The sequence below is a fragment of the Choloepus didactylus genome, chromosome 3 (genome assembly GCF_015220235.1).
Source record: "Choloepus didactylus isolate mChoDid1 chromosome 3, mChoDid1.pri, whole genome shotgun sequence".
In the NCBI taxonomy this organism is placed as follows: Eukaryota; Metazoa; Chordata; class Mammalia; order Pilosa; family Megalonychidae; genus Choloepus; species Choloepus didactylus.
Window position 1 is genome coordinate 144,912,864 of NC_051309.1, and position 16,536 is coordinate 144,929,399.

Consider the following 16,536-nt stretch of genomic DNA (forward strand, 5'->3'; position numbering starts at 1 on the left):
ACAAATTTTACTTGTGAAAGATAAAAATGCAAACTACTTTAAAAATACTTTGTAAATTTTCACGCACTTCTTGAGGTTAGAAAACTAGTTACATTTGTTAGATATGTAATAAAAATTTTTAAGGAGAATAATTAATATTCAATAATTGGTGACTCAGTCAGTCACCTATACAGGAAAAATAATGGAGTGCTAAATATCAGCTATTAAAAAATTACCTAGCTTTCCTAAATATTTAGTTGTTTCATGCAAAAGCATTAAGCATTTTAATTGCAAATGTACAATTCAAGCTGTCATCTCTACTTGATTGTACTAAATAATTTTTTTAAAAGAGCAGTTTTGTATTGTTTTGTTTTTAAGTAGCAACAAGTCATCACATCTGGGTGAGGGTGCTTTTTTTGTTTTATCTTGTTTGGTTGGTTGGTTGTTCAGTTGACTCTGAGACAGTAAGACAGTGGCACTAATTACCCTTTTATATATATATGTGTGTGTGTGTAGCATTTTCATTTTTAATAAAATGTTCTCAATCAATTAGGAAGTACCCTGAGTGTTAATATAAAATAAGGCCTTCTAAATATCCATAACTTCATGAAGAGGTTATAAGGGTCCTTGTTACAGTAGAAATAAAATAAAGCTTTGCATGCTGCTGTTTTTTTAAGCTGTTTAAAATACACCAGGAAAGAGAATTAGAGAAACTCACATGAACAGATCTTCTATAAAGTTGAAATAATCTGGCATGAAATGCAGTGGCTCAGAGAGAGGATCAAAATTAGAAACCATAAAACTTTGTAACAAGTCTGAAATAAAGTACTGTAGTAAAAAGACTACAGCACCTTATTCAAGTACCTATGTTCTTTTAAGCAATTTTATCTGCTTAGTATTTTTGTCAACCTGCCCAAGGCCATGCAATAAAATGTAGATGACACAGCAAAGAACAATACAATTTCTATGACCTCTAGAGGTTTAAATAAGTGCTGTAATCAGAAAAGGGTGTGATGGAACAAGAATTGTCCATTATTATTTGTAAACCAATCAGTCTTTGGATGGTTTGTAATTACTGACAGAAAATTAGGATAATATAGGCATAATTTACTGATAATGAAGATTTAAAAGTGCTACAAATTATAACTAATTTTGAGAATTTGAACTATTCATTATTTGAAATTCTGTGAAATGCAAAACTATTTTTAAAGGAACTTACTATAACAAAATAATGGTAGAAAATTATAAAATTAAACTGCAAGAACAAAATCAGCAAAAATCTAATCCCTCATGGAGACTGATTATTAAGGTTTTATGTAACTGTATCTTCTCAAAGTATGTCTATCATGTACATATCTAAATATTTCTATTTTTTACAGAAAGTCATGATGCACGGTATTTGGTAGCACTATTTTCCAATGATAATATGAATATTCCAGATTACTATTTTGAGAATTTCATTTCAATGTCTATATAAAACTCTATTGAATGGATATATAATAATGTGTTTAAATTGGTTAAAGTTTCCATTATAAACATATCTGTTTGTATAACATGCAAATTTGAATTCAAATTGCCTTTGGCAATGAGGCAAACTAAATTTATTTTCAAAATTCCCCCAATTTTTTATTTCTTACATTAGGTTTAAGCACCCACTGATGATTTTTGTGACACATTTTTATGAGACTTCACTAGCTGCTAGAATGAAATCCGAGGTCTCAAACCAGAGATTCTAGTTTAATTGGTTTGGGGTATAGCCTGGTTACCTAGATTTTTTAAATGCTCCCTGTTGTTTTTAACATGATGCAGGGATTGAAAAACACTGACTAGTATCCCTAGGGGCAAGAAGAAATTGAATTTTGCAGTCTAACATCAGTATACCAAAATATTTCTCATGTTTCCAGACATTAAAGTAGAAGTTACAGTTCCCCTCACTGTTTACACTACACTAGTACTTTTCAAATTGTCACAATTTAATATCCTATTTATACTTTTCATGAAAGATACTTATTTTAATTTCTTTTTTTAGAATTCTCATGTGTAACGGTGTCCTTGTGCCTAACTTCCATTTTGACTTAAAACAATTCTGGTTTAAATGTTCACGTGTGTTTTAAGTCCTAAACTTGATTTATCTTCATAGGTGCAAAAGATCAGTGGGAAAACTGAGGGTGATTTGGGGTTAGAAGAAAAAGCATCTGGGAACAGAAATTTCACTATGTTAACATACACAAATAGTTGTATATTGAATTTCTTTGACTAGGGACTATAGTGACATTTGCATATTAAATTCAGGGTGTTACAGTATCAGCTAGAATATACAAAATCTATTAGACAAACACAGACACATATCTATACACAGTCATTCACACACAAATGTAATAGACATTAGCAGGAGATGTAGGTTTATGCAAGGTAGGTGAATATATGTTTGGGGGCATTTTTTTTAATGCATGTTTTTATTGTGAACTTTAGCATTGGGAGTGTTTTATTTATATCAGCAAAATGGTTTTTCTTCCAAAAAGTATTTAGAATAGATCTGATAATTCTCAGTGCAGGATTATTTCCCAGTTCAAAAAATAATGATTTTCTCATAAATTGTGCGTGAAATATTAAAATTCAAGAAGATTATATTTAACACCCTTGCACCACACATATAGCTAATTCTAAAAACAAATTATTTTAAATGTCCAATATTCAGATACACTAAAAATGATATCTTGATTGTTTGCTACCAAATTGCTCTATTTTAGTTATTTGATCTAAAAAAATGTATATTTTCTGTCAATAAAAGTTTTTTAAAGCCTAAAGGATTTTACTTTCACTCTAAAATGTGCATTGCAAGAAGGTCTTAAATATCATAAATGCTATTAATAATTTGTTCTGTTGTTTGATGACATGTTTAGCAAAGAGCAGTGGTAAAATGCTTTGAAGTGGGAATGCACATTTTCAGAGAGGATCTTTCACAGGTGTTGAGGCTGTATGGGCCTCAGATGTTCTTAAAGATCTAAGACAACAGAATTTCTCTCCAAATCATTAAAGTTTGAAGAGCGATTGAACAGATGTTCATTCTTTCATTTAATATTTCAGACAGCTGTATAATGGCACTGTGTTGTTTTTCCACTTTTTTTTTTTTAAATAACATTTAAAAACCAAACTTGGTTTAAGGTCACTTTTGATGACAGTTTGAACTGGTCGGACAGCTGTTTAAATGTTTTTGACATCTGCCTGGGAAGATGGAATTCCTGTCTTTCTTCTGCCTTAATTGATGCCACGCTTTTATTTTTTAATTTTTTTTTTAAATAATTTTTGTTCTTTAACAAAGTCAGAAAGATTGAAATCATTCACTGCAAGGTGTTGTGTATATTGTTGTGTGTCCTAATACTTCTACTAATCGCCACTTACAAACAGGAGACATAACTCTTTCTCCCAAAACTGGCATAACATAAATTTCTCATATGATAATTAAAATTTAAAAGTTTTACTTCATTCATACTTTGTGAGCTATAAAACATTATTACTTATAAAAAAGAATTCCCAAATGTTCACTATAACTTCCCTAAGAGGCATAGCAGATGGTGGGTGCAGGTATATTAAACATAATCTGTGCAATTATTAGAGATTCATCTGAATATTTTCATGAAAGGCCAATGGGATGTCTAGATCTGGTCTAGTAAGCCTCTGGTTTTCCTCATGGTTTGTGGGGTTTGTTAGGGAACTAAAGACCTCTGGGAATGCTATCAAGTCCTCTGAATATATGTGTTGGAAGACTGCCTGTGGAGTGTGTTTTATACCATATGATAGTAAAGAAAATATCTAAATGAAGTTTTAACCTGATCCAAGGGAGCATTAGCAACTGTGTTTTGCCTCAGAGTAAGCAAAAAGGAACTGTGGGAGATCTAAATATGACAAAATGTGGTGCAATGAAGATCTACTTCTCTAACACTACTCTGTAGAGTTTAGAGCTATTTTCTCAAAGAGCTGTGGTTGTAGCTACAGAGCTAAAATGAGGGCTTCTAAGAAACCAGGAATTAATAGCTAGTGGGATCTACTGTCATGCACAATGAAATACATTATACCAAGTAGAGAAACAGACATAATGTAAGAAACCTGACATTGTTGACCATTTACTATCGTTACAGCACAACTCAATATTAAGATAATAAACTAATTAATAACTATATAATATAAAAACTATATCTTGCAATAAATTATATAATAGTTAATAAATAAGAATCTAAGATCACATGACTAGTAAGAAGCAAACAAGGTATTCAAACTTATATGTATTTAATGCCAAAGATAATTTTTTTCCATTATATAGTCTTACCGCCTTCAGTCTCAAGACATTACTGCTCATCGTTTATTGCAACAATATTTTGTTACATTATGAGACCATAACATTTTATTTTTTGACTGGAATTCACTTGTCAAGTTAGTAGAAAGCACAAAACTTAAATGTGTTTAGAATTTTAAATAACCATAATGGTTGGTTGGGAAAAAAAAAGAAGCCTAAATCATGTATATAATCAGTTGCAATTGGAGGGAATAAAGCTAGTATTTAGGGCTAATACCTTTTCTTTCTCAAAATGATATATTGTGGAATGTGGGAGGGTGTAATAAAACTCCAAGATAAGTTGCTCAGAATAAAAATTTAAGAGGCTATTTGTAAGCTGACAAAATTTGGCAGTTCAGTATTATTCTTGCAGCTTCGCCTTTACAGGTAGAGACTCTTAAGTACTCTAGTTCCCATGTGTAAGAGAATTTCTTTCAAATAACATTTTTTTTTCCTTTAAGAAAGATAAACATGATAAAATAATTAATAATTATGAAACATTTATTTTATTTATCTTTACTGACAATCAGTTATTTATCAAGGAATATGTGCCAGACCCAATAATTAGAGCTAGGAGTAGAAAAAGAAAGGGAGAAAAAAAAAGGCAAAGTTCCTGTTCTTAGGATGCAGCTAAGGACATTACGTGTTATAAAAATAATTTAAATATATGTCAGATCCAAATTCACATTTTTAAAAACGTCATAATTTGCATATGCTTGTATTGAAGTTTTATGTCTACTAGCATACAGAATAATATAAAAACTATGGCATCTTCTTATTTTATATGCTAACAGGCATTATAAAATTAATAGAGTGGCTAAAAAAATAATACCCATGATACCAAGTGGTAGCAATGACACAGAGCAATAGGAATGCTCAAACATTGCTGATGGAAATGCAAAATGGAAGAGTCCCTTTGAAAAGTGCGGAAGTTTCTTATGAACTCAAAATTACACTTAACAAATCACCTAGTGATTTAATTTATTCTAGGTATTTATCCTAGAGAAATGAAAACTCATGTTCACTGAAAAACCCAGACACAAATATTTATAGCAGCATTATTCATAATTGCCCCAAACTGGAAATATTCTCAATGTTCTGTGATCAATGAATGGAAAATTGTTACATCACTCAATGAAATATTACTCAGCCACAACATAAAACAACACTAACAAAAATTCAATGCATTATGCTGCGTGAAAGAACCAGACTCCAATGGTTACACTCTTTAATTCAGTTGATATGACATTCTGGAAAAGGCAAAAATGTAGGAACAGCATAAACAAATTATTTGGAGTGTTGGAAGGGTGCTGTATACCCTGTGGTGAGCAGAATATATGAATGTAAAAAACCATAAAGAACTGTGTATCAAAAAGTCAATTTTACTGTACATAAATTTCAAAAATAAAAAATAATAACCAGTAACTCACAAATAACTGAGATGGAGCCATAATAATATAATGGATACTATTTTAATAATTAAATATAATTCTGTATTTTAGTAAGCATCTTTTGTAAAGCCCAATATTTTCAATTATAGTGAATACTCAAATTATTCTGCTATAAGTGGATATCAACCTAGATAAATGTTTTGTCTTTAATGTAGTTGCAAACTAAGAATCTGTTTCCTGCCTTATTATGTACTGAAATTCTTTCTGTCAAGTTAAATGTCTCTTCAGGGAATAAAATTATTTGTCAACAATAGAGCAGAAAATATTTTGAAAACTCATAGTAATGGGTGAAACAGCAGATAATAGAAGTCTTCAACTACTGTTGGCCAAATCAATGCATAGTTGAGGTCACCACAGTCAATAGTTAAGAGCTGATTCAGAAAGACAGCTATTTACCACCATAGGTAGAATTCAGACAGCTGTGTCCTGATTATGAAGATGGCTAAGACATTTATAGCAGTTATATTCACACCTTTAAATGAGAAACATGAACTCCACAACCTGAATTTGGAGCATTAACTGGGGGAAGGGGAACAGTGCACTGTAACTCCTGATTAAAAAATGGATTTTGGAAGAAAAAAACTATAGTTTGTATCCTAAATAAATTTTTGTTAGTTACATAAAATTGTTATAAATAAGAGAAGCAAAGTTGTACTAAAAATATAGTTGAATATGTTATTTGATACATATAGTCAGATTCTTTAATTTATACTTCACTTAATACAGATAAATAATTGAAGTTGTTGTTTCTTTTATATTTCATATACTTAGGCTCCATGATTTAAAATAACATCAACATTTTTAATAAAGTAAGCTGTTTAATTAAAAGCAGCGCAAGCCCAAGTCTTCCCCAGCAACACGCTCCAGTCTTATGGAGCTTTGATTACTTTTTGAGCACTAGCAGTACTTCACCAATTCTCCATTTGAATGATGTATTCTAGTGTCACCAAATTTGGAGAGGTGATACTTTTCAGGAATTATTCCTTACTCCTCTTATCAAATTTCCATTAGAAATATAGTGATTTGAAATCATTATTCTGTTTTATCAAATCCAAAATACATAGGAGGATTGCTTAGAGTTTTTGTGTATATAAATAATTGCATAAACATTATTTGGTTAAGTCTTTCTATATAAACAAATGTCGTTGACCCTAGAGAAAGTTCTTAGGAGTGGATATTAATGGGGATAATGCTCCCTTCCCCTCAGGTGCAGTTCATTTGTGAAATAACCAAGTAAGTCACCTGTCCATTTGTAAAACATTTAAGTAAATCACCGTTTATACTGATTACTAAATGACTTTCCAAAATTTTACTTGTATAGAAATATAGGTGCATCATTTGGAAATTCAACAGAATACAATAGTGGATGACTTATTTGAAGACATTTCTATTTTAAATTCAAATTTCAAATAATACTTTCGGAGAATAAGAACCATTGTTTTCCAGGCAAGTCTAATGATTTCTACATCAAAAAGCCTTAGTAAAAAAATTGCATTTGGAAGTTTGCAGTGCATAACCCTGGGCAAAATCATATTATAGAAACTGTGAAGTAACCAGACTAAAGGAAAACTTCATTCATCCCCCCCCCCACCTTTTTTTTTTTTGAGAGAGAATGAGCACCTGCAACAGTGATGTTGGAAAGAAAAGAGAGGGATTCTTATGACATATTAAAGATGCAGAATAAACAGAAATTTTGATTAATTAGCTGTTTGAGATGATTACGAAGGGTGAATCAGGAAGGCCACCAGCTTTCAAGCTTCACCTGGGATATGTTATCAACATTCAACATTATAGGAGGAGACAGTCTACCTTGGGAGAAAATGAATTCAGGTTTGGGTGGGAAATAAAATTTACTCAATTTATTATTCCATTGGTCATATTTTAACATATAAAAATATTATTATCCATTATCTATTATTATGTATCTATGAATCCAAATCCACTCTATTATTAAGATCAGGGATATGAAAAACAATAGCTCTTCAAATCTCCAACTTATTTTATAAAGATTTTAGTTTCTGTCTAAATAGAATACTACCACTACCAAACTATAACAAGATAAATTATATCCTGTTCTTCATGAGAACATCAAAAATTTATCTTAAATAAGAATGAAATTTCAAGTTAATAAACTTTCTTAACCACTATGAGGCTTGCAAAATAAATAACTAATACTTATATTGTTTTAAGACACTAACCACAGCTCCAAAGATGAGACAAAATGAGTTCTTAAATTTAATGCATATTTCCATAAGATTTGCTATTTCCTTACAGGTTTCTGCATTTTCATATATTCATTTATAAATATACTTATGAAATAAATAAAAACATAAAATCACATAATTTTATTAGCTCTAAGGAGATGATCCAAATGGGAAATATATGTGTATAATATTATATATAGCTCCAAACCTGATTATTTATCTCCACCATACCTAAAAACTCAGCCATCTATAGAACATCATCTACACAATCAAATGAAAGCTCCTCCCATAATTCATATTTAAACTTAAATATTTTTCTTATGTTACAGCATATTATATTTGACATGTTACACTTTCTGTTCTTAATGCACTAATTACAACTCACACCACCTTGTTTTCAATATGGATTTGAACATATGTGTTTATGTTAATATAAAAACACCATGAAAAAGGAAAAGAAAATATAACATTTAATGCAATACTTTTTATTGCAAACTGTGATTTAAAGAAACTCTTTCCATACCATGTTTGATTTAAAAAAAAAATGTCACCAACAAATTTCTTTTTCACAACTCACTCTCACATCATAATCCAGGATGACAAATCAGGTTAAACAAAACATCAATTGAAAATAACTAAATATGGTTAAATGAAATGCCTGCACAAGAAATTGTAAAAAATGCAGTCTGCATATATATGCATCTCCTTATGGAATACTGCATTTTTATAACTACTTTGTTATAATATAATATTTAACATCAACTGTCAGCAGGTTATCATTTAGGTTTCGATGACTTCATTCTTTACAATGTATGGACCATGTGCTCAAAATTTAGTCTCTATGGAACACCCAAAATATATTATTTATATACTTTCAAATGTTTGAGTAGAATATTATCCCCATATTGCTTCATAATCTTCTCATAAATGCATTTATTATTTGCATGAAATCACATGCTATAATTTGTCGTAATACTTATATTAAAGCCATATGTTCATTTTCTGATTTTTTTTCTAATTATACTGTTATGATAAACATCCTCTCATGCATAATTTTCTCATTATCCTGATTTTTTCTTACAGAAAATTCCTAGAGATGTGATGAATCACAATGTAGGCATATTTAAAATTTTTTGACTAGTAATATGTCTTCCTCCAGAATGTTTACACCAATTGATACTCATACCATAAATAAGAAATTTCTAAGGTAAACTTTCACCTCTCAGCAAATGATATCATTTGATTTTTTTGTGAATAAATTTGATTAAATAACAAATGCCATCAATTTGATATCTTAATTTTCATATTGCTATTAACCTTATTTGTAACCTTATTTGTATTAAGATTAATATTCTTTGCATATGTCTATGAAAAACTTATTTTTGAATTAAATTTGTAATTTGTCCCAATTATTTTCCTATTGGCATATAAATGATTAATATAATTAATAAGATATTTTAATATATCTACAAAATCAACTGCTTTTATTCAAGACACATTCCAATGGTTTCACCTAGGTTATTATCTGCCTTTTATCTTATCTTATGGTAAATTAATCATACAGAAGTTTTGAACTTTTAATTAACCAAATATATCAAACTTTACTTTTCCAATATATGATGTCTTACCTAAAGAGCCCCTTCTTCCTGTGACTTTATTAAAACATTTACAAATATTTTCTTCCAAACTTTTATGGTTTTATATTTTATATTTAATTCCTTAAACCATTTTGAAATCATCCTGTTTTAATTTAAGGAAATCATAAATATTATTTTTTCCAAATAATAAAATAAATATTCCAATTCACTACATTAACTTTCTAACTGGTCTCCATACCTCTAATTTTCCTCCCCTTAAAGTGAATTCCCAAACATTTCCAGTGAGCTTTTCAAATAATAAATCAAATCATGTCTGAAACCTGCTCAGATTTTTCAGTAGTTTTTCATTACATTCAAAATAAAATCCGAGATCTGTATCATGTTCCTATCTGACCTGACCCTTGTCTTTATTCCCTATCTAATTTATTTATTTGACTTTTTTTTTTGAGCAATTAATTTGTTGTCAGGCACTGTGTGAGCAATGGGAATAGAGGGGTGAAGAAGAGTGACAAGTCTCTGCCGTCACAACATTTCAGTGCTGTGAGCATGTGTGATATTAATTAATTAATGTATGCTATCAGTTGGTGAGCAAACAATAAAGCTGTAACAGGAATCAGAGAATGATACCATGAAAGGTCATGTGTTATATATGATTATAGGAGAGGGCTTCTGAAGAGGTGATTGAGCAGCCACCAGAAAGCAGTGAGGAAATTCTGCAAATATTTGGGGAGAGAGTATAGCAGGCTGAGGGAACACTGGTTGACATTGCAAATGCAAAACCCATGAGGAGGAGCATGCTTGGTGTGTTTTCTTACTGGTGTCCCTATCTCTAGCAAGATGGTAGGGGGGGCAAGTGATTAGAAGAAGAGTAGTAGAAAATGATCTAAGACACAAAGCCAGGAGAGGACATGCAGGACCTCCTTATACCCAAGTAAGGGTTTTGCATTTTGTCCCAAATGTAATAGGAAGCCAACAAAGCGTTTTGAGAAAGGAATGATGTAATCTGATTGTCATTTTTAAAGGATTTTTCTGACTATTGTGTGCAGAGTTAAGTATGAGAAGGCAGTAGTGGAAACCAATAAACCAGTTAAGAGATTGTTTCGGTGATTGCAGTGGTTTTGACAGAGGCGATTGGGGTGAGAATGATTCAATTCAGAACATATTTAGGAAGCAAATAAAACAAAGACTTGCTGTTGTATTGGACTTGCAGTGTGAAAGATAGGAATCACCATTAATTTCAAAGATTTTGCTTAAGCAAATGAATGCCATGGATGAGATAATGGGATATAAAGAAGACAGGAGGAGGTTCTAGGTAAGAAACCAATATTACTGTTTTGGTCATACTGAACTTGACATGATAAATTCAATCCTAACTGAATACTTTTAGTAGACCTGTGTGTGTGTGTGTGTGTGTGTGTGCATGTGTGTGTGTGTGTGTGTGTGTGATCCTGAGTTTGTATTTATAGCTCAGAGAATTATTAGCAGATAGACAGTTGTTAAAGCCATGAAAATGAATCATCTAGGACAGAGCCTGAGTGTACCTAGAGAGATCAAGGACAAAACCCTGGGTCACTACAGCATTTATAGGACAGGACTAGAAGAATTAATCAGTGAAGAAAATATAAGGAGTATTCATTGACATGAGAGAAAAATCAGAAAGTATGGCATCCTTGAAGTCAAGTATAATGAGAGACATAGGAAACAGAGGGTGATCAATTCAGTTCAAATGCTAGAGAATTATGAAGAATAATGAAGATTGACCATGGGATTTAATCTGATTATGAAAAGAACATTTTCTGTTTAATGAATAGTAGCAAAGGCTGATTGAAGAGAAGTCAAGAGAGACTTGGGTGTTGAAATAGAACTCTTTTGAGAAGCTTTGTTATAAAGGAAAGCAGAGAATGGAATTATAGTTGTCAAAGAAATAGGATCAAAATGGCTTTTATTTATTTTAACATCATAATACAGCACACTTGTATGATAAAGGGAATGAACTTTTTTTTTCCACAGAATGAGAATGAGATAATGCAATTAGAATTTGATAAGAGCTATTTTTTCTGATTTTTAAAAATTTTAATTCCTGTACTTATCAGGAATGGATACAGGATTTTTAAGGGCTTTATTTATTAAGTTAGTCATTAAGTTTGTTATTTATTTCTCTATTAATCTACTAATATTAGACACTGCCAATAACTTTTCTAATATAGATTATCCATAACATAAACACTATTGATTATGATATATTATTCTTTTAATGACTCCACTGGACTATATTTCCTAGTTTTCATTTGATAATTTTGCATCTGTATTTTTGAGTGAGATGGCCCTTTAACTTCATTTACTTTTGCTATATTGTCAGTTTAGTTGTCAGAGATATTTTTTTTTTTTTAAACATAGATTGAGCTGTTTGTCTTTATTTGATTGTTCAGGAAAGTTTTTTATATGAAGAGAATTACCAACTTGTTTGCAGAATTAACTCACCTGTGTGATTTTGTGGGTGGGGAACTTTAGGAGGAGCTTATCATTTAACATTTTTTGTAGTGATTATTTCCATTTCTTCTTGAGGCAATTTTCTTGGAAAACTCCAGTGCAATCAGGAGTGAGTCATACTGTCTACCTTTCCAGACAATGAACTATTCAGGGACAGGAGTTGACATTTCTCTCTCACAGGAAGACCTCAACCGAACTGGGTATGTGGTGCCTCATTTCCTCTCCAATGTGAACTGATTAGCAGACCGGATTCAGACAAACAGCCTGAGTGTAGGGGATTTCAGCCCTTTGAAGTCATGCCCCTTCTAACTCCTCCAGTCATAGTATCTGAGATCTCCTTTTGGAAATTTGACACCATAGCCCTTCTGTAGTATCACTGGAAAGTCAGCCACCCTCAACTGTACTGTTCCTCTCCCCAACCCCCAAAAACAGGTCTCTGGTAAAAGGGCTGTATTGACTCCAGACACATTTTTGTTCCATCCTAAGGTTCTGGGACCAAGGCAGTAGGTGCAGGCTCATAAAGGAGATCAAATACTAGCCCCATTCAGGAATCTTCTGACAACTGTAAAACATGAGATTTTAGCTACTTACAACGTAAGAAGTTAGCCTGTAACAGATTTATAGATGCTTGCAAAATATAGGAGACTCCTGCGTCAAGGGACAAAGAATTACTGCTTACAGCCCTGTAGGCAACTTCAGCTTCCATATTTGTATTGGTTCCTCTTGTCCCTCAATTTTCACCTGGGCAATGCAGAGGAAAGTCCAGGCAGGTGTGTTTGTATCACATTTGAGGAACCCCAGCTTAGAAAATTGCAAATATTATAAGAGGGCTGCTAGTAAATATGCCCAGCATTTGCCACTGAGGGAGGCTTAATTGTCTTGGTCAGGAAATATTTCTGCCTTCTACCCCAAACCAAAGGCAGCCCTACTTCTGTCTTCCAAGGATGTTTGTGATGTAGGCATCCTTGAAATGATAGTCTGGGACAAAAACTGTAACAAACGATGGAGAAACTCTATAGAGAATTGCCCCCCAACATGGGTGTTTCATTTGACAAATTACTTTCCCTAAAAATTTTTGGCCCCGATGTATCCAGTCCCTGAAACTCTACTAGGGATAATCAGGGTGTTTGAATCCTCTCAAGTTGCATTTGAGGTTCATTGTCTTTATCTGAAAACAGAAATAGGTAGCTAAATGGTAAGGCAGTGACTCACAGAGATATTGAAAAATAAAGAAGGGTGATTATATATTCCATGATTGGTGTAACTATTAGGCTTCTGTATAAGTTGGTGAAATGGGGATATTAAAAGGATCTTTCTATTTTTTTCTTGTAATCTGGTTCAGTAAGTAAACCCTCAGTAAGATTATATTATTTTGGTACTTCTACCTTGTATTTCATGATAATATCACTAAGATTTTGGCATTTTGTTTCTTATAGTCTTATTTTTCAGTGTTGTAGCACTACTTTTTTTTGTATTTAATAAGCATTTTCACAAGCAATTGAGAAGCTGCAGTGAGAGATGCTAATCAAGTGACATTTTAAATTAGAATGCACATCTTACATTTCCCTCTTTTCTGAAAAAATTGAAAGGGAAATCATGTGTACCTGAGCACTGAGCAAAGAAAACACAGAAATTATTCCTTAAATAATATTTGTGTCAGTTTCAACTTATATCCTTTTATCCCTTCATTTTTACATCTTTCCACAGCTTGTCTTATTTTCCATCCTGAACACGTATGTGAATGCCCAACCTACCAATCCACTATTGGAGATCTATTTTTTCCAGATTTAGGGGCACTAAGTTCCCTAGGTTGGATCCAGCCTGAATTTTATACAAAGCTTGAAGATTTTCATTTCAGAATGATATGTTTCTTTCAAACTCAATCTAATTGACATGTGTGATACTTTTAACATCTCTAGACATAATTTTTCCTTCCTTGTTCCTGGTTATCTTTAGTATTTTAAATAATATGTTATTGTTTTCAGTTGTTCTCTACAAGGTTAAAAGTTGAACTTCTAACACTGTCATCAGTTTATAATTCTCTTTTGTGACTATTTTTTCCAATTTGTTCTTAATGAATTCAGAAATAAGTTAAGTTCCGTATAACTGTTTTCTACAACTTACCACATTACAGAAGATAAAAAAAAACTAGAACTCTTCATATGTCAATCATACTTTAAGATATAAACACTTTTACATGTTGTATGGGTCGTCTCAAATAGTTAAAAATCTCTTAAGTGAAAATTCATTGTTAACACTTGTTGGGAGGAGTAATCTGAAAAGGCCCTGAACAACACTGCACATTCCTGATGGTATGCCAAGAATGCAAAGCCCGGTCACTCTTTATATGGGCCATTTCTCAGAGTTGTGTTTACATCATTATGCCAGTTTGGATGTAATATGTCCCACAGAATGCCATGTTCTTTAATGCAATCTTGTGGGGGTAGACATATTAGTGTTGATTAAGTTGGAATCTTTGGATTAGGTTGTTTCCATGGAGATGTGACCCACCCAACTGTGGGTAATATCTTTGACTTGATTATTTATATGGAGGTGTGGCCCCACCCATTTAGCATGGGTCTTGATTTAATCATTGGAGTCCCATATAGGAACTCAGAAGGAGCTTGGTGCTGCAGTTTAGAGAGACATTTTGAAGAGGGTCGTTTAAAGATGATGCTGACATTTTGGAGAATGCTGTTTTGAAATGCAACCTAAGAGCAAGCTTCCCAGCTAACAGAGGTGTTCTGTATTGAAGGTACCCTACTGTTGGTGCCTTTGTTTGAACACTTTCATGGTCATAAAACTGTAACTTTGTAACCAAATACTACCCCTTTATAAAAGTCAATCCATTTCAGGTGTTTTGCATAACAGCAGCATTAGCAAACCGAACAATTGTGCAGCCATGAAGAATTACACAATAACTTCTCCCAGACAAAGCTCAGGATTACAATAAAAGTGATAGATTGTGTCAGCTCACAGTGTTTCTCTCCTGTGATACAACCCATTTTATGTTCAGTTATTTATCTCAGCCCACCTATGTTGCCTCTTAGGTCTTGGGGAGCACAGGGAAATAGCATAAACAAGAAACTCCTGCTATAACTTCTCTTGAGTAGTGAAGTCATTTTTCTCTGACCCAGTACCTTTGTGTTTTCTGCCAGTACCCATGAAAATTAAGAGACTAGTGTTTTAGCTTGTAAGTAGTGTAAATCCAAGGCCTTTCACAGTTCTGTACAATAATAGATAATTACTGTTATCAAAAAAATTGAGAGCTGTTAGTTCAGATTAATTTTTATATCTAATTCAGTTTTACTAAAGAATACATTTATTGAAACCAAGAAAAAAAATTTATTAGTCATGACCTACCTGTACATTGCATAGGAAAATTTTAAGATTGTTACAGATACATTTAGAAATTACTGAAGACAGTAAAAATACAATTGTATGAAAAGTTCAATTCCACTGAATTATGTTAATATGTGTCACTTACTGCAGAAATGGACTCAATTCTCTAAATTTTAAAAAGTATTTAATTAGTAAAGCAAAAACTTGAACTTAGAATATTTACTCTGAGGCTTGTGCAGATGGTGAGATCAATTAATTGAAATGATAATCAATACTATTAATCAATACTATTCTGTGTGAAAATGTTTTTTTTTATTGTTCAAATCTGTAAAATCATTCTATAAGAAGTGTATTTGACATCTGTAATCATTTCATTTTTTCCTAGGTTATAATACTAAAATTTTATACAAATGAATCTTTCCTTTCCTGTAAGTTTCATGTATATCAAATAGATGAAGAATTAGGAGATTATGGTTTTCATACTTTTTGAGATGAATCAATGATTCCATAAGTGGCAGACACATAGCCTGTGCTCTCACCTTCATGTAAGCAATGCTTTAACTGAATGAGCATCTTATTATTTTCAGCAATGATTTTTTGTTTTTAAAATAGTTGTATGAAGGACGATATTAAAATGACCAATTATTCTCAATAATCACTCTGGAGACTAAAAACAGGAAGTGATAGATTTAGGGCATACTCAAGTAAGAGTAGTGTACTAATCCATTAATGTATGAAATGAAAATAAATGTCAGTCCTCAGCATCTTAATCCCCAATAGCACTTCTCCCCAAATATGTGAAAATGTTTTTAGATAATAGTATTAGTTTTCTAATATAGTTTTCATGCCTGCACAGGGTTTAGAATGCCTCATTATTTTAACATTTCCAGAATAATTTTTATATGAATGCAAGAAAATTTAATAAGTCCTCTGTAAATTTACGTTTCATTGGTTTTATCCCCCATCCTCACAAACAACACTGTAATGAATATCCTCTTATATATACATTGGTGTACTTTTGCAAATGTGTTGGTGGCTTAACTTTTGGTGGCAAAATTTTGGGGTAAATACCATGTGAATTTTCAGTTCCCAAAAGTGTAAATAACTTACATTCCCATTTAAACTTGGAATGTTAATCA